Genomic DNA, 18,292 nt, shown 5'->3' on the forward strand with positions numbered 1-18,292 from the left:
TCAAGTCTTCTGGATCTTTTCACCAACAACTACTGGATTTTCTTTTCTGATTTTCTCAGCAGCATCAGCTTTGTAATTGTAAGAGCAATTGTGTACATCTGAGTAATGATGTACACCACAGTAAACATTTCCACACCAGCATTCAAACCCAGTAAGTCCCACTTTCTTCCTGCACATGAAGAAGTGATTTTTTTTTTTTTTTTTTTTTTTTTTGGTTTTTCAAGAGACTGACTTTGCTCTTCAGATGGCTGCTGTGCGGTTTCTGATCCTGAAGCTTGCAGGTCTTCTTTTGCAGGTATTGCTTTGTTCACAGATGTGCTGTCCACTTGGGAAGATGCTACAGATTCTGATAAGAGTGACATTTGATACAGGGCTTGGCTGCATAGATGAAGATGTAGAGTCTAATGACAACTGAGCTTCTGGGACACTGCCATCTGTGCCCTGAACTGGTAAAGACTCAGACCACTGACAGAAGGTGCAGGTGGGCTTATTCTACCATTACTACTTGTCTGTCTCTGAGGATGTTCTTTATAACATATTGAACACATGCCATTTGTACGAGGGTTTCCATAAAATCCGCAGCCAGTGGAACGAAGTATAGGCACCTGGCTGCGGTTAGTTTCTTGAGCTATGTTCCTCTGTTGCGCACTCTGATAAAAGTATAGGGACTTTGGGGCTTCCCTGGTGGCGCAGTGGTTGAGAGTCCGCCTGCCGATGCAGGGGACATGGGTTCGTGCCCCAGTCCGGGAGGATCCCACATGCCGCGGAGCGGCTGGGCCCGTGAGCCATGGCCGCTGGGCCTGCGCATCCAGAGCCTGTGCTCCGCAACGAGAGAGGCCACAACAGTGAGAGGCCCGCATACCGCAAAAAAAAAAAAAAATATATATATATATATATATATATAGGGACTTTGGATTAGGCTTCCTACTGCACCGAGGATGCTTTGTAGTTCTCTGTCTGTATAGCAGCCCCCACTTTCCTATGTCATTTCCTGCTGTTGCTTGGGCTGGCGGCGGCTCTCTCTGTCTGACACGCTGCCCGCTGCTGCCAGTCGCCGCTGGTGAATGAGGACAGGTGAGGCCACCGAACTCCTGCTCGCTCGGGCCCGGCCGCCGCCTCCAGCCCCTCCGCCTGCTGTTTATTAAACTTTTCTGTTTGGTTGTTCGGCCTGTGCCACGACCGCGGGGGAGAGCTCCGGGAACGGCCGGCACCCGGCGCTGACCTGATTATTGGGTTTTAAATGCTCAATTATTCTTCAAGGGTTACTTGTAAAATACACAGGATGACAGTATTAAACCTCAAAGGGTAGTTCATTAATTCTTCCTGAGTTTCAGATACAGGTCTTGGGACAAGGTGTCTCGTCTCCAGGAGGTTACATGCAAGTTATAAAACAAAGGAAAGGACTACAGAGTAATTTGAGGATGAGAACGATATTGTAGAATATATGCTTAAGTAGTTGTGAGAACTAAGGTAATGTTTATAGAGCTTTTAGCAAAATACTGGGCACATGTCAGGCAGTCAGCCTCTGCTGGTTGCAATCCTTATTCTCTCAAAACAAGATCCAAATGGTGGATAGCTCAAAATGTTGCCACAATCAAAGCCAGTAATACTGTTCAGAAAGATGTTAAATCTCAGACTAAAAGTTTTACTGCTTCTGCCTTCATCAATAAGGCCTATTCATGACCTCATACTTGTTCCTCATGAATTATGGTAATTAAGTTGAAAACAGGGTCCCTTGTCCTGGTAGAGCTCATTTGGCTACAGAGAAGGTTCTAGATGTTAGACTGAAGAACATGAGGGGCTGAGAGTTTTTAGAGAGGCTTGGGAGAGGGGAATGTGTTGAGGAAGAGGAAATCGTGGGACTGTCATACAGAGTAAAGTAAGTCAGAAAGAGAAAAACAAATACCGTATGCTAACACATATATATGGAATCAAAAAAAAAAAAAGATTCTGAAGAACCTAGGGGCTGGACAGGAATAAAGACACAGATGTAGAGAATGGACTTGAGGACACGGGGAGGGGGAAGGGTAAGCTAGGACGAAGTGAGAGAGTGGCATGGACATATATACACTACCAGATGTAAAGTAGATAGCTAGTGGGAAGCAGCCGCATAGCACAGGGAGATCAGCTCGGTGCTTTGTGACCACCTAGAGGGGTGGGATAGGGAGGATGGGAGAGAGACCCAAGAGGGAGGGGATATGGGGATATATGTATATGTATAGGTGATTATCTTTGTTATACAGCAGAAACTAACACAATACTTTAAAGCAATTATACTCCAATAAAGAAGAAAAAAGGAAATCATGGGAAGAGTGTCCAGAAGCCGCACTTTGAGAACAGTACTTAGTTTAGTGTTCTTACCTAGAGCGGGTTACCTTCATCTTCCAGGACCACTGCCGTGAGTGGCAAAGTCTTGCTGGCCCTGGAAGTGCCAAAGGGTATTTCTTTGGCTACTGCTACCATGTGAAAAAAAAGCTTTCTTACTTGAGAAATTAAGCACGTTTGTCTAAATTTGCAACATCTGACTAGGCCCTTTCTGTAGGAAAGAAAGCCATTCTCTCCTTGGGTCTTCCCACTTCTATAAGAGGAGATGCTAAGGAATGCAGAATGGGGGGGAAAAATTCTAGTTGCCATAGCTCGGGAGATTCATTATGTAGTAATGAAATGATCTCAAAGAGAGAGAAAATGATAAATCTAGGCCAAGATTTCAGTTTAAAGAAAAGGCAAGGGGGAGAGTAAGTGCTAGGTATATTTTCCAATGTAATGCTAATTGAAAACATTTCACTTATGTTCAGGGACATTCACCTTTCACTGAAAGGTCGTTCAATACCTTCAAAGAGAGTTTTCTTTAAAACGGCACGTACCCATACTTCTAGCCAGAGACTTAAGTTCTGTGGAGAGCTTTCTGCTGACAGCCCGTGTTGTTGAAAAGGCAGTTAATGGCTACAGGTGTTGTGAAGGTAAATGAGCCCCAGCTGCTCAGGAGAGACGTGAGGATGCAGAATGCTCCTAGGCAACTGGAAGAGACTTGCAGCAGACGGTGGCTTGCCTGGGGGAAGAGCTTCCAGATCTAAGCAACAAGCTGGTGGAAGGAAATGATGCAAGCTGTGAGCTGAGCATCCAGCTTGGTAGGTACACTTAAATTGTATTTTAGAAGGGATGGTAGAGGAGAATTTGGGGAAAGATGACGATGGTGTGCTTTGGAATCAGATAGCCTGTAATGCCTGAATCTGCTTCTCACTTGCTTGGGGCTTTTGAGCAAAGTGCCTGAGCACTCTAAATCCCTTTCCTCACCCGTAAAACGGAGGTGGGATATGCCTGCCTCTAGTGTGTGATAAATAAATGAAATAATACAGAGAATGGGGTTATCACTCTACGTGAGGAAGGAAGCCCTCAAGGCTCCGAACTTAGAATCAATTTCAACTTTTCTCCCATCTCAAATATTGCAGGAATGAGAAGGTTAGCGCGAATTTTTCTTAATACTTGAAATTTCATTCTGTTTATCATTTTCATTGACCCCATGTGTAGACTTGCTTATCGCTTAAGGTGAAAACTGACACAGAAAACGGCATATTGAAAGGAGACGCCGACTGTTTTTCCTTGGGCTTAAAAGGGAGGTCAAAAAAAAAGAGTCGGGCTTCCCTGGTGGCGCAGTGGTTGGGAGTCCGCCTACCGATGCAAGGGACACGGGCTCGAGTCCCCGGTCCACGAAGATCCCACATGCCGCGGAGCGGCTAGGCCCGTGAGCCATGGCCGCTGAGCCTGCGCGTCCGGAGCCTGTGCTCCGCAACGGGAGAGGCCACAACAGTGAGAGGCCCGCGTACCGAAAAAAAATAAAAAGCCTCTTTCCTTTACTGGTTCAGAACAATTTCCTAAAATGGTCATATGTAAAGAATTTTAGGTTTCTGCATCCTTAAGTGTTCGATTTCAATTATTTTCCTTGAAACTAAATGGTATTTTCAAGAGAAAAAAATTGCATCAAAAATATTGTTTTCTGCCTCTTCTCAGATAGCATATTCCCATCTGAGTGTTTTAGTTGTTTTAAAGCCTTTCTATACATATAATGGAAAAACTTGACTCTTAGATACCTTCACATTTTTATGAGTAAAACATGCATGACATCCTGGAATACCTTCAGGCTCATTCTTATTTATGACATGTTTTTGAGAATTTGAGTAAGACTCTAACATGAAAACAGAGTTTAATCATGACGTTGTGGTTTTTAAGGCAAAAAGTACCTTAATTAAACATATTGATCTGGATATTTTTTTTCTTGGACAAATGTGAGATCACTTGTCAACTTAATAAAAGAGTAGCCACTTTTCCAACAGCAGAAAAATCCCAGGAAGCTTTTCAACCACTGAACTTGAGATAGAAAACCTTTGAGTGCCTTCCTATCAGCATCTACTACAGATTCTTTTCTTGGCTCTTCCTTGAAAATCCTGTATTTCCTAGGCTGAAATAGACCCTGTGCACAGCTGTTTGTGATTTATAGATGACAGCCTGTGTTATTGAAAAGGCAGCTAGTGGCTACAGGTGTTGTGAAGGTAAATGAGCCCCAGCTGTGCAGGAGAGAAGTGGGGATGCCGAATGCTCCTAGGCTACTGGAAGGGACTTGCAGCAGATGGTGGCTTGCCTGGGGGAAGAGCTTCCAGATCTAAGCAACAAGCTGGTGGAAGGAAATGATGCAAGCTGTGAGCTGAGCATCCAGGCTTGGTAGGTACACTTAAATTGTATTTTAGAAGGGATGGTAGAGGAGGATTTGGGGAAAGATGACGATGGTGTGTACGATGGTGTTTAGAACTACCAACAAGTCCCACAATTTTCTGTATTAGGACATCAGAGGTTACTATCTAGATACTGCTGTCATGGCAGAGCATGGAGTATACATGGAAATAACTTATCCTCATAATTATCTTTAAGTAAAGCTTCATAGAAGGAGGAGGAGTTTGTTTTCAGGTCTTCTTTCTGTATTAGAGGTTTTCAAACCAAAGTATCAGAATTGGGTTCCTGCCCAGCTGTCTTGAATCAGAGTCTCTAAGGATAAGGCAAGGAATCCACAGATTTTTGTCTAATGAGCTGATTAAAATGAACCATCAGATTTGGTATCTAATGTTTTAAAGCACAAATGAGTAAAAAATATCTGAGGCAAGACAAAAACATTTCTTAATAAGACGATATGTAAAGTAAAATCAGACATCATGATTAAGATCTATGAAAGAATGAATATGATTAAAGCACAGTCTTTTGGCCTTAAGAATTTATAAACTCTGAGATTTACATCAAAATGCTTTCTTAGTAGTATAAGAAGGATATTCACTGTTGTCTGTGAAAGAAAAAAAAATGTTAACAACAATTTAAATGTCCACAGAAGGAGACAAATTAAATACAGTATGATAAATAGATGCTGTGGATTAGCGTGCAGTACTTAAAAAGAAATCAAGTAAAAAATACGCAAGACAGGTTGTTGCTTCATAAACTCCTCAGGAGCTTCCTGGGTGTAAAAGGAAACAGCACCCCCTCCCGACCCCTAGTAAGCAGAGGGCAGGAGAGACCAAAGAAAAAGGCAGACCCTTCCAGATTGCTAGGTGGCAGGTTTAATAAGCAAGAGAGCTTACTTAGAAGGAGGCTTGTCTTGTGTGGCTGCAAGACGAGTAGATCTCCATACTCACCAGCCAAAGGTGAAATGTTTATATAGAGCCCCTAACTGGGTTTAGTAACATACCCAGTCCTATTTCAAGGCTGTTTCCTTGGTGCAGTTTCTAGGAGCAAGGAATGTAAGCTAAACACACATCCCAAGACAGTGGAGGTGGGATGGGAAGCCTCCAATGGCCTGGGTCCAGCCTGTAGTTCAACTGGCAGTCAAGTCTTCTTGATTACCTCCTCCCACACAAGTTTTTGGGTGTTACAGGCAAATATAAGATGAAAAAATGAATGGTTCTAATTATGTGAAAATTTAAATGATATTTTTCATTGTTATACATTCATGTATAAAACCGTAGGTCTGGAAGAGAATGCACTAAATCAGTAATAGTGGTTACTTACGGATTGAAGTGTCAGTAGTGAGATTAGGAGTTGTGGTCAAAGATTTATTTAGCCTTATCCATGCTATTTCTGTTCAAATATTCACCTTAATTAAACTAATGTATTGCATACTTTATAATTTGCTTAGGTATATATAAAAAACAAAGTGGTGTAACTGTTGTAAAGTTATGGCAAACAAACAAGCCTCATGGGATATAACTATAAAGCATCTTATTTTTGTCTTATCACCTTGTTTTATGGTTTTTTTCCAGTTTTATTGAGATATAATTGATGTATAGTACTGTGTAAGTTTAAGGTGTACAGCATAACGATTTGACTTACATATATCATGAAATGATGACTGCATGTTTCGTTAACATTCATTATCTCATAGATACAAAACAAATAAAAAATATTTTTTTCTTACAGTGAGAACTCAGGATTTTCTCTCTTAACAACATTCATATACATCATATGGCGTTGTTAACTGTTGCCATCATGTTGTATATTCCAACTCAGGAAGGCAGGCTGCACAACTTGTCCTTCAGATAGTTCTGTGTGGGAAACATGTTACCGAACTAAACCTGGGTCCATCTGCCCTCATGTGGTAAAGCTAATCTACTAACACAGGGTTGTGGTGGAGGAAAGTGCAGCGTTTGTTACAGGTGCCATATAAGGAGTTCAGGCAGCTCATGCTCTAAAAACCCAAAAGCCGCAGCAGATTTCAGGGAAGCATTTTTAAAGGCAAAATGAGGGAGGGAAGTCACAGGGTATGTGGTCAGCTCTGCACAAGTCTCTGATTGGTTGATGGTGAGGTAACAAGGGTGGTGTCACAGGGGTTAACATTATCAGTCCTTAGGCTCCAGCCACTCTGGGGGCTATGTGCTCATGGTCATCAAGCAGTTAACTTCTTCCATTTGGCGGGGGCATTGGCATTTGTAAAACAACTCAGGGACTGTGCATCAGATACAGTTATCTGTGTACTTCAGGGAGGAACTAAAGATTCTGTGGTTGACATATGGCTGATTTACTATTTAAATTCTTACCAGTTCTCCTGGCCCAACTGCTGTTTTTGTCACTACATGTTCACACCCTTTCAATCATTAATTCTTTTTTAAAAATAATTTTAGCATCTTTATTGGAATATAATTGCTTTACAATGGTGTGTTAGTTTCTGCTTTATAACAAAGTGAATCAACTGTACATATACATATATCCCCATATCTCCTCCCTCCTGCATCTCCCTCCCACACTCCCTATCCCACCCCTCTAGGTGGTCACAAAGCACCGAGCTGATCTCCCTGTGCTATGCGCCTGCTTCCCACTAGCTATTTTACATTTCGTAGTGTATATATGTCCATGCCACTCTCTTCGTCCCAGCTTACCCTTCCTACTCCCTGTGTCCTCAAGTCCATTCTCTACATCTGTGTCTTTATTCCTGTCCTGCCCCTAGGTTCTTCAGAGCCTTTTTTTTTTTTTTAGATTCCATATATATGTGTTAGCATACGGTATTTGTTTTTCTCTTTCTGACTTACTTCACTCTGTATGACAGACTCTAGGTCCATCCACCTCACTACAAATAACTCAATCTCGCTTCTTTTTATGGCTGAGTAATATTCCATTGTATATATTGCCACATCTTCTTTATCCATTCATCTGTTGGTGGACACTTAGGTTGCTTCCATGTCCTAGCTATTGTAAATAGTGCTGCAATGAACATTGTGGTACATGCTTCTTTTTGAATTATGGTTTTCTTAGGGTATATGCCCAGTAGTGGGATTGCTGGGTTGTATGGTAGTTCTATTTTTAGTTTTTTAAGGAACCTTCGTACTGTTCTCCATAGTGGCTGTATCAATTTACATTCCCACCAACAGTGCAAGAGTGTTCCCTTTTCTCCACACTCTCTCCAGCATTTATTGTTTGTAGATTTTTTGATGATGGCCATTCTGACCGGTGTGAGGTGATACCTCATTGTAGTTTTGATTTGCATTTCCCTAATGATTAGTGATGTTGATCATTCTTTCATGTGTTTGTTGGCGATCTGTATATCTTTGGAGAAATGTCTATTTAGGTGTTTTGCCCATTTTTGGACTGGGTTGTTTGTTGATATCGAGCTGCATGAGCTGCTTATAACTTTTGGAGATTAATCCTTTGTCAGTTGCTTCATTTGCAAATATTTTCTCCCATTCTGAGGGCTGTCTTTTGGTCTTGTTTATGGTTTCCTTTGCTGTGCAAAAGCTTTTAAGTTTCATTAAGTCCCATTTGTTTATTTTTGTTTTCATTTCCATTTCTCTAGGAGGTGGGTCAAAAAGGATCTTGTTGTGATTTACGTCATAGAGTGTTCTGCCTGTGTTTTCCTCTAAAAGTTTTATAGTGTCTGTCCTTACATTTAGGTCTTTAATCCATTTTGAGGGTTTTTTTGTGTATGGTGTTAGGGAGTGTTCTAATTTCATTCTTTTACATGTAGTTGTCCAATTTGCCCAGCACCACTTATTGAAGGGCTGTCTTTTCTCCATTGTATATTTTTGCTTCCTTTATCAAAAATAAGGTGACCATATGTGTGTGGGTTTATCTCTGGGCTTTCTATCCTGTTCCATTGATGTATGTTTCTGTTTTTGTGCCAGTACCATACTGTCTTGATTACTGTAGATTTGTAATATCGTCTGAAGTCTGGGAGCCTGATTCCTCTAGCTCTGTTTTTCTTTCTAAAGATTGCTTTTCAGTCATTAATTCTTCAGCCATGCGTTTGTGACTCAGCTTTTCTACAAATAAGAGGCAAGCAGAGGACATAGTGGGAGAGCTCTGTCCTGGGAAGGCACCATAGGGTCCAACTCAGTCACATACATATCAATCCAGTGTGTCCTCAAAATACAGATGACACACTAAGTGATCTCCTTGAAGCCTCTCAAACTGAGATAAAGAGGAAGAAGTCATTCTTTTCCCAATTCAGGGAAATGAGTGTTTGTGATAATAAGACCCAAAAGCCTCATCAAATATCTTTTAATAACTTTGTATGGAGTGTATTCTATATAAATATTGTGTTATTATGTATACCTGAAACTTATATTGTAAGTCTTCTATACTACAGTAAAATTAAGTAATTAATTTAACAAAATCTTTCTCTATTTCCTCACCCATAAACTTCTTATGCTTTTTTAGCATGAGTCAGTGGTTTGACTCATAAAACCTGTTTTGCCCCATGCTGGGTTTTTTAAATTATTAATTTAATTTTTTTTTTAATTGAAGTACAGTTTGCAAGTCTCACTTGGGGGTTGAGCTCCACACTCAAAAATGTGGACTCTGGTGTCCTCAGGCCTCATCTCAGATTTATGTTTCAGATTCAGTTACCATAGCGTTGTCTTCTCAGGGATGGCCTGAGCATGTTTTCTTTTATGGGCCCATAGGCATGGCAGTGGGTGAAATAACACTAATCCATGCAAGAGTCTTAAGGGAGAAAATATCAGTACTTCATTCTCCCCAGTCCTTAGAGCCAGCACGTTGGACTTCAAATGTAGATTTTCTTCATTGATACACATAGACAAATGCTTGAGGATATAAGTGGAAACTTTACCTTTTCTAATCTTAAATCATTCTTGGAGCCAAATAAAACAGGACAAGGATGGGCTCAGAATTTGAATAATACAATAAAGCACAGGACTAATTTGCATATGTAGGTGAAGGAAGGGGGCTATGAATGGAGGAATTACTTAGGGAGAGATTGGGTGATTAATCAGAAGTGGTCAAAGGAGTTTCTGAAATGCTTGCTTGGGAGGAGGCCCTGAAATCAAATTAAGGTTACTAGCTAGAGCCTGAGGGAAAGCTATATTTTGCAAAATCTTGGTGTTGTATATATATCTTTCTGTTTCATTTTTCTTTTTTCTAAAGAATATATATAAAATATAATATAACTGTGTAATATGTATGTTGTATATAGATCATGTATACATTATAGAATAGGCATAGTCTGTATATTCCTTAACTTTTAAAAAATATTTATTTATTTGGTTGTTCTGGGTTTTAGTTGTGGCAGGCAGGCTCCTTAGTTGTGGCTCCAGGGTTCCTTAGTTTCAGCTTGCCAGCTCCTTAGTTGCAGCAGGCGGGCTCCTTAGTTGTGGCATGCGTGTGGGATCTAGTTCCCTGACCAGGGATCAAACCTGGGCCCCCTGCATTGGGAGCTCAATATCCCATCCACTGTGCCACCAGGAAAGTCCCTATATTCCTTAACTTTTTAAACTTTAATCTCTGAGTATCTGCAATAATGTAAAACAAGCATATTTGAAAAAGAAAAGAGAATATTGAAAACTGAACATAGAAATTATAATGAAATTTAAACAAAGTTTTTAGCTATGGGAATGTATAATAATTAGTGTTATATGAATGTCAAAGAAGAGAAATGTATTTGACTATAGGGTAAGAAAGGAAATGAACTGTAAAAGTCTTAAATAAAAATAAATATTCCAGAAACGGAAATGCTTTTGTCAGGTATCTGTGTTTACAGTAATGTGTTTATACTCCTAGCAATGTTAATTTGAAAAGATGCTTTAAATTTGAGTTGTCAGTGTAAAAATATCACTTGGTTTACGAGACAATCGACTGTCAAATACATTGCATAGATATGCTGGACGTTTTATAGCTATGTCATCTAGACAATGATTTTATCCTTAAGAATTATTGGAAATCAAATTTAGATAGTTTTCCTGAAAAGGGTAAACTTGTCTATTTATTGTGAGAATGGAAAAGTTGAAACCATCTGTCAGGCAGTGGCACTTAGGAATTAACTTCAGACAATCAAAGATGAAGTTTTGTATGAGAGCATGCATTAATCTGACAGCTTTATGTCTAAAATAAATAACAATATGATATGATTTGGGGGAGTGGGATAGGTTTGTAAATAAATTCAAACATTAAGAAACTAAATTTTCTTATTTCACTGTCATATGGGTTTTTCTATTTCCTTCTGAAAACTTTTTTCAGTTATGTCTCTATATACTAAGATGTGTATAATTAATTATTTATCTGATGACTTGTGCTTTCAGTGTTTCCCTACTGTCTCATAAAAGCGTCTGATGCTGATTGGTTTTGCACTGTTTCATTTACTCAGACGTTAGGTATATATTTAACTCTTGGAAAGTGTTCTATAAATACCGTCTATTAAAGAAGTTATCACAGCATATTTTTATCATTGGTTTGCTGGTCTCTCCACTCAAAAGACAGTAACTGAGTCTAGAGCAGGGAATGTGTTTTATTTGTCTTCATATCTCTGGCATAGAGGCATTCTGCTTGGTAATTGGTAGACAATCAGTAAATAAGATAATTAATGAAATAAATTAATAAATGAGAGTTCTGGAGCCTTTTCTCCCATCTTGCAGTCAGATGTAATCCTCTCATTCCTGTTGCTGCCTATGCCAGTCTCTAATAACTGACACTTCTGCATGAATCATGGGAAAAGACACGAAATGTCTTTTCTCTTCATTAAGTGAACATTCCACAGTTTCTCCATTCTCCAGCAAGAGACAGAAGTTAAACCAAGATTCCTAAATGATTAAGCACAGCAGTAAAATCTGCAGTGTTTTTTATTTTCTGTAAGCCTAGCAGACGTCTTGCTGAAATATTCTTATTTCTATGGCCTGTTGAGATAAGAGATTCAAGATTCCCTAATCTGCAAAATGAGAATAGTGGTCATAGCATCTCAATAAAGTTGTTGAAACGATTAACATAGAATACACGTAAAACATGGTGCATAGTCTGGTGTTGTTAGGAGTGCACTAAATATCAATAGTTGTCATTTACTGAGACCTGGCATTGTGATAGAGGAGTGCTTCAGATCAGGCTCCTATTGAATTTGGGGACAGAAAGTCAGTTACGTAAACAAAATCATTCTTTTCTTAAGCTGTGTTGTGCTTTTTCAGTATAAACAAAGGGTTTTTGAAATTTTATTACTATAATATTTTCCCTCGTTAGTCTCCGTTTATAATTATGACATCTTCAAGAAATCCCTAATAAGAACTTGAGGCTTTAATTATAAAGCATCTAGTGTTGTGTGCATGTGCTTTACATATATTGTCATTATTTTATCCTTGGATCTGCAGAACTTTCATCTGTAACATGTGTCTCATTCAGTAATTAATGTCTGATTATCTATTGTAAACAAAAAAATCAATCATTCTAAGAAAGAAGTGGAAAATTTTATTTGAGCCAAATTTGAGGATTATAACCCCGGAAGAGCATCTCAGAAAACTCTGAGAACTGTTCCACCAGTTAGAAATCAAGGCACAGTTATGTAAGACTTTTTGAGGCAGAGGGCTGTACATCAAATGATGAATTATTGACAGTTTACGTAATCCAGATCTAAGTGTCTACCTGGTGGGTCACATGACCCCTTACAAGATCAAGAAGGAATGTTATCTTTTTAAGGAGTTGTCTTGTTGATGCTGGAAGAACATTGTTCTTTATGGATGACAAGGTATTCCTGTTCATGGGGGAGGTTTGGTTGATGCATAATGCAGATACACAGTGCACAGTAAGGGGGAGAGAGGAAGCCAAAGGGCAGAGCAGAATTTATGTTTAAATTTTTCTTGTCTTGCCATAAAATAGAAATTTTATTTCACACTATTCTGAGTGGGCCTTCATCCTAGGCACTGGGATATAGCAGTTAGCAAGAAAAGCAATACCTCTGTTCTCATGGAGCCTCCATTTTGTAAGCAGTAATAGGCATTAGACAAGTGATCAAAAAATGAACTGAATAGCTACAGACTGTGAAGAAAATAAAGTGAGAGAACTAATAATGGCACTGGTAGGAAAGGGGGCCTTACAGAATGAGAAGTTAGGGGAAGGAGGAGATTTCAGCCAAGAGCTAAAGGATGAGAGTTTTGTCTCCGTAAAAGGAGTTCAGACTGTTGTCGAACCCAAGTTTATGTGCCCGATTACAGTGAGGCCGAAGAAAGCAAAATGTCAAAGTTTGAAGGGAAAAGGTTTATTGCAAAGGCCAAGCAAGAAGAAAGGGCACCTCATGCTCAAAAAGGCCAAACTTCCCTATGGTTTTGGGGGAAAAGTTTTTATAGGCAAAATTTAGGGGGAGGACTGCAGGGCATGTGACCTTCCTGACTGGTTGGTGGGGAGGTAACAGGGTAGTGTTCCAGGAATCTAGTCATCAGCCTTCTGGTTCCATGCAGTCTAGGGTCCAGTGCTTTTGCTCAGCCTGAAGTTACCATCCTCCACCTGGGTGGGGCGGGGGCCTTAGTTCCTATAGAAGAGCTCATAGATCTGTACCAGATTATGTGTAGCCCTTGAGGAGGAACCAGGACCCTGCTTTATCACTGCATTATTATTTCTTGACTGCTCCTCCTTTGTTTCTGTATTCCCTCCTTTCCCGAATTTGTGTCTGAATCTGCCCTTTGGCACTCAGGGGTGGTTTAGGAGGCTGAAGTCTTTTTCCTACAGATAAGAAACAGGGGACATGGAGAGACTTTTGTACCCAGGAGGATCCCACAGTACCCTGCTTGGTTTCAATCCCCCATTTTCTTTTATACCTCTCAATCTGGAGGGGAATAGGTGTTGGACAAGAAAGGGACTAATGTTTTGGGTAGAGAGGTTTATCATAAACTGGGCAGAGGCATTCGGTTTTAGGGGGACTCGGTTTCACAAATATTATCTTTCCAAACGGAGAAATCATTAAGTCAAAGGCTTTGAGTCAAGAGCAGAGTCTGGAGAAGAGAAAATGGTATCAGATGAAGTGGAAAACATCTTGTTGACTTCTAGGTCATGATAAGAAAGTTGGATTTCATAGGCAGTAAAATGGGAAGCAATTTAATGTTTAAGCAGAAGATCAAACTGGCCACTGTGCATTAAATGGATTACAGTGGGGAGGCCAGTTTGGAGGTTAGTGTGATTATGACAATGAGAACGTCTGGTGCGTGGGCTGGAGTAGCAAAAGGAAAGGTGATTGAGAAGAATGGGAACACTTTTGAGATTCTGGGGGCAAGATCAATATTAGTATTAGTGGATTCAATAGGGGAGGATATGGGAAACTAGAAATAAAGGATGACTTCTTACTTTGTTTTTGTTTTGCTTTTGCTTGATCACCCAAAGTAAAACTCATAGGCCGTCTCATTTTAGATCTTTAAAAAAGTCTCTGCAGGAGAATACATGAGGATATTTTTCTTTTAATGTGTACTAGGTCTTCGCATTTATACCACATGTTATAAATGTTGTCTTCTCTTTAGGTAGATTGTAGATTATTGTCAACAAAAATCAAGAAATCCGTCCTACCCTTATGCCAAGTTAATACATTTGGTCTAAAGTTTATTTTTATCAAATTAACACACCTGCAAAGCTTAACGTTTTAAATCAAGTTTATTTTGAAAGGTAGTGTTGAATTATTTTCCAAATAAAGCAGCTTAAAAAAATTCAGATGTGGTCCCGTATGCACAGTGCTCTGAGTATGGTAGGATTTTTTTTTTTAGCGTACCAATGTTTATTTGGTGATGTGTAAAAAATATGCAGTCCTACAAAACTTTACAGATTTTTTAGATCCCTGCTAAGTTTTTTTTAGACCCTTTTTTTCTAGAAAAAAATAGGTTCAATCAAATTTATCCTAATATTTCAATATCTAAGATACCACTCACAGAAATATTTTAGACATTTGAAATCACAGAATGAGTAAAATGGGAGGAGGAGCTTTATATGCCTAAGACTGTCTCTGTCTATAGGTGAGTTGGTTCTCCAATTTTTAACAAAAAGTCTACACTGGCAAATTGTTGAACCACCATTAATATAAACAATTTGGTCAATCCTTGACATCTTTAATGCATACTTGATAAGAAATATATCCATAACATTGATATTTTAGCAATAGTTTTATCTGATGGTGTATAGAAAGGAGGCCAAGATTATATTATACTACATTCAGTTTTAACTTTACTGAATACCACAAAATTTCCCCAGCCAGCATTACAATAGAAGTCAGCTTGTTGCCCTTTTACTTCTGTATAACACAATATCAAAAACATTTTATCTGCCAATATGTGATTCTGGTGACCTTTGACATTTTTGAGCATATATTCTCATGCATCATTAGAGGTTTCACGCCAAACCAATAACACACTTCTCTGTTGTTTTCAAATGCCTCCTATATCATAAGGTTAATGATCAATAAAATGCACTGACATGGTTCTTTTTGCTGCCATACCTCATTATTTCTCTTTTCACTCAATCTCCACATGCTTTTAATAGTTCCTGAGTAGCTTTTGTTTTTTCATTTAATGAAGAGTAACTTAATGTGCCATTTTCTCTTTATAAAATAACACTCTCTCTGATGAGATTCTATCCATGGGGACCAGCTGTATTAAAGATGCCTTTCATTTGACCTAGGACAGTGTTTAACTCATCATTTGACACTTGTGTGCCTTTAAAAATTAGAAGTCTGTGTGAGATCTCCAATTTGTATGAGTTTGCACGAGGTTATAGAATTCATGTAAATGCTGTCTGGCTTAGGGGACTAAGAACTAGCTTTGGATCCTAAAAAGTGATCTAAAACAAGCCTCAGCGAACAGGACCATTAGGTGAAATCTGGCCCACAGCTTGTTTTTGTAAATAAAGTTTTACTGGAACACATCCATTCCTGTATGTTTACTTATTGCCTTTGGAGGCTTTCATACTACAATGGCAGAGTTGAGAAGTTGCAGCAAAGACCACGTGGCCCTCAAAGTTGAAAGTATCATCTGGCCCTTTATAGAAAAAAAGATTGCTGATTCCAGATCTAAATAAAATTAAGCCTGTTTCTTTTGGAAGCTACGCAAACCAGAAGTTTATTTAAGTTTTGATTTCAAACCTGAAGATAACATCACACTTATTAAATAGGGATTCACTTGGCCAAATTCTTCCTTTTTTGTTTTTACCATACACTAGGAAGGTTTTCAAAAATTACGGTAGGTCATTTAAACAGTAGCTTCAGGTGTTTATGAAGTTAATAACTAAGGGCTTTCCAAAATCTGAGCACATAAAATAAATCTTATATAATATTTAAAATGTATATAACTTAGTATTTTTGAGGATACATCCTGTACTTTGAGTTTATTAATATTTACAATCATAGATCACTTAATTGTTGAAATATAACTAGTGTCTATCTCTTTTTTTAAAAAAAAGAAAGCAATGTTTATTTGAATTTTAACTCATTTGCTCAACAGAATTTGACCACCTTTTGTAAGCTAGGTGCCATTCTAGGTGCTGGGAAACACATCCAGTGAACAAAGAAAAAAAAAAGTTCCTGCCCTTGTGAAGTTTACACTCTTGTGAGATTTTATGTCAGGAAGTACAATGATTAAGCCTAATACTGCTTTTGTTCTTTTAAAGTCCTGAGACTTGGCTACATCAGAGTATTTTTTTCTTGGTGTTCTAGTTAAAGAGCATTGTGTTGATTAGAGAAATACCTTGATCCCAGATAATGTATCCACCTTTGTTTAAGATATTGATATTTAACCTTTATTCATCTCAGACACTTTAAGGATCTTTTGAGAGCAGTGATCCTTTCCCCAGGAGGGAACAATCCATTTAGTCCTTTAAATCATAATTTTGCACGTAATTTCCAAAAGCACAAGGACCCTCTCTAGTCCATCCACAGAGCTAAAAGCTATTAACCTAGACCAGCTATTAGATAAGTTAATAGGATTAAGGATAATGTGCTATTAGATATTTATAGAACTATTTTAAATATATAAATCTATTATACATTTTATTTATTCAGTGATTGATTTACTCCACACATATTTTACTAAATACTAATGCTCTTAGGTGCCAGACATTGTGCCAGGCAACACTATTATTCTCAAAACATTTTTTTTATGATTGGTTTTATGACACAACCTGTATGTTAAGTAATCAATGGAGCATCTTGACTGAACCAACTTTTTTTTTTTTTTTTTTTTTTTTTTTGGCTGCGTTGGGTCTTTGTTGCTGCACTTGGGCTTTCTCTAGTTTTGGCGAGCAGGGGCTACTACTCTTCCTTGCGGTGTGTGGGCTTCTCATTGCGGTGGCTTCTCTTGTTGTGGAGCATGGGCTCTAGGTGTGCAGGCTTCAGTAGTTGTGGCTCGTGGGCTCTAGAGTGCAGGCTCAGTAGCTGTGGCTCACGGGTTTAGTTGCTCTGTGGCATGTGGGATCTTCCCGGACCAGGGTTCAAACCCATGTCCCCTGAATTGGCAGGCTGATTCTTAACCACTGCGTCACCAGGGAAGTCCCTGAGCCAAATTTTATATAAAGTTTACAAGCAAACATTTGTGCATTTACTAAGCATCACCCCTTCTAGTTTCTATCAGGACTTAACTAAACAAGAGGAAATTTGCTTCTTATATTTATCAGGACTGAAACGAGAGGATTTGGCTATGTAATTGTTAGAAGCCTATATTTCATACAAAATAAGTAGAAGTAAAAATAAACTGTGGGGTTACTTTTGTTGCATTCCAATGTGTTTCCTTTGTGAAGTGCAAGACTATACATAAGACGAAAAGAAGCAGCTTCATTCACTGAATTCCAAAAGACAAGTCGTTGAACCCCTTGTATGTCTGTCAAGTATCTGTAATAATTTGAAACACCGTATTAAATATTGCATATTTTAATTAACATAGTTTAATTTTTCCAAGTGGCATTGCTAAGTTTTAATGTAATAAGCATTACCAACTTTAGATGAGGTCTTGTGAGAGCAGGTGACACCAGAATTATAAGTAGAGAGTTGTCTGCTATGAAATTATGCATTGATTTAAAATCAACACACTCAAGGATCTTATGGTTACAAATGAGATTTTAGTCCCAGAACAGCCTCTTTGTGACTTAATCTTTACGTACATGTATTATTCTTATCCATGATTAAGTATATAGGAAATACAAAACTTTCCTTTTGAGGTTACTAACTTCTTGCAACTGTAGTCCAGAGAGATTGTCACTTACCAAGTGATACAGTTTTTTAGTATAGAAACTAGCATAGAATGCAAGTCTCCGTGTGAGCCTGTCAGTAAATCATTATCCCTTAAAATATAGAAAGAAAATTATTGAGCTTCAATAAAAAAATCCATTAACAAGGGGAAGATTAAGATATGTTAAATTTCTTCTTTAAATTTAGTTATGAGATAATCCATGTCATTGATAATAGTTTTTCCCCAGATGAATTTTAGGAAGGCATATCATTGAACTCTAAAGTTTAAATATCTGAATGGATAATGGAAAACTTACCCTATGGTTCCATTTCTAGTAATGTATTAGCAGATGAGGATCTAGC

General features: G+C 38.6%; 1 pseudogene across 1 annotated transcript; it reads right to left on the minus strand.

Moving 5' to 3' along the window:
- On the minus strand, positions 1 to 860 carry LOC308624248 (AN1-type zinc finger protein 6-like; annotated as a pseudogene). The gene has a single exon. The product of its transcript is annotated as an AN1-type zinc finger protein 6-like (transcript).
- Between the last annotated feature and the right edge of the window lie 17,432 nt (positions 861 to 18,292).

Source organism: Mesoplodon bidens, assembly GCF_964165515.1.
Source record: "Mesoplodon bidens genome assembly, chromosome: 10".
Classification (NCBI taxonomy): Eukaryota; Metazoa; Chordata; class Mammalia; order Artiodactyla; family Ziphiidae; genus Mesoplodon; species Mesoplodon bidens.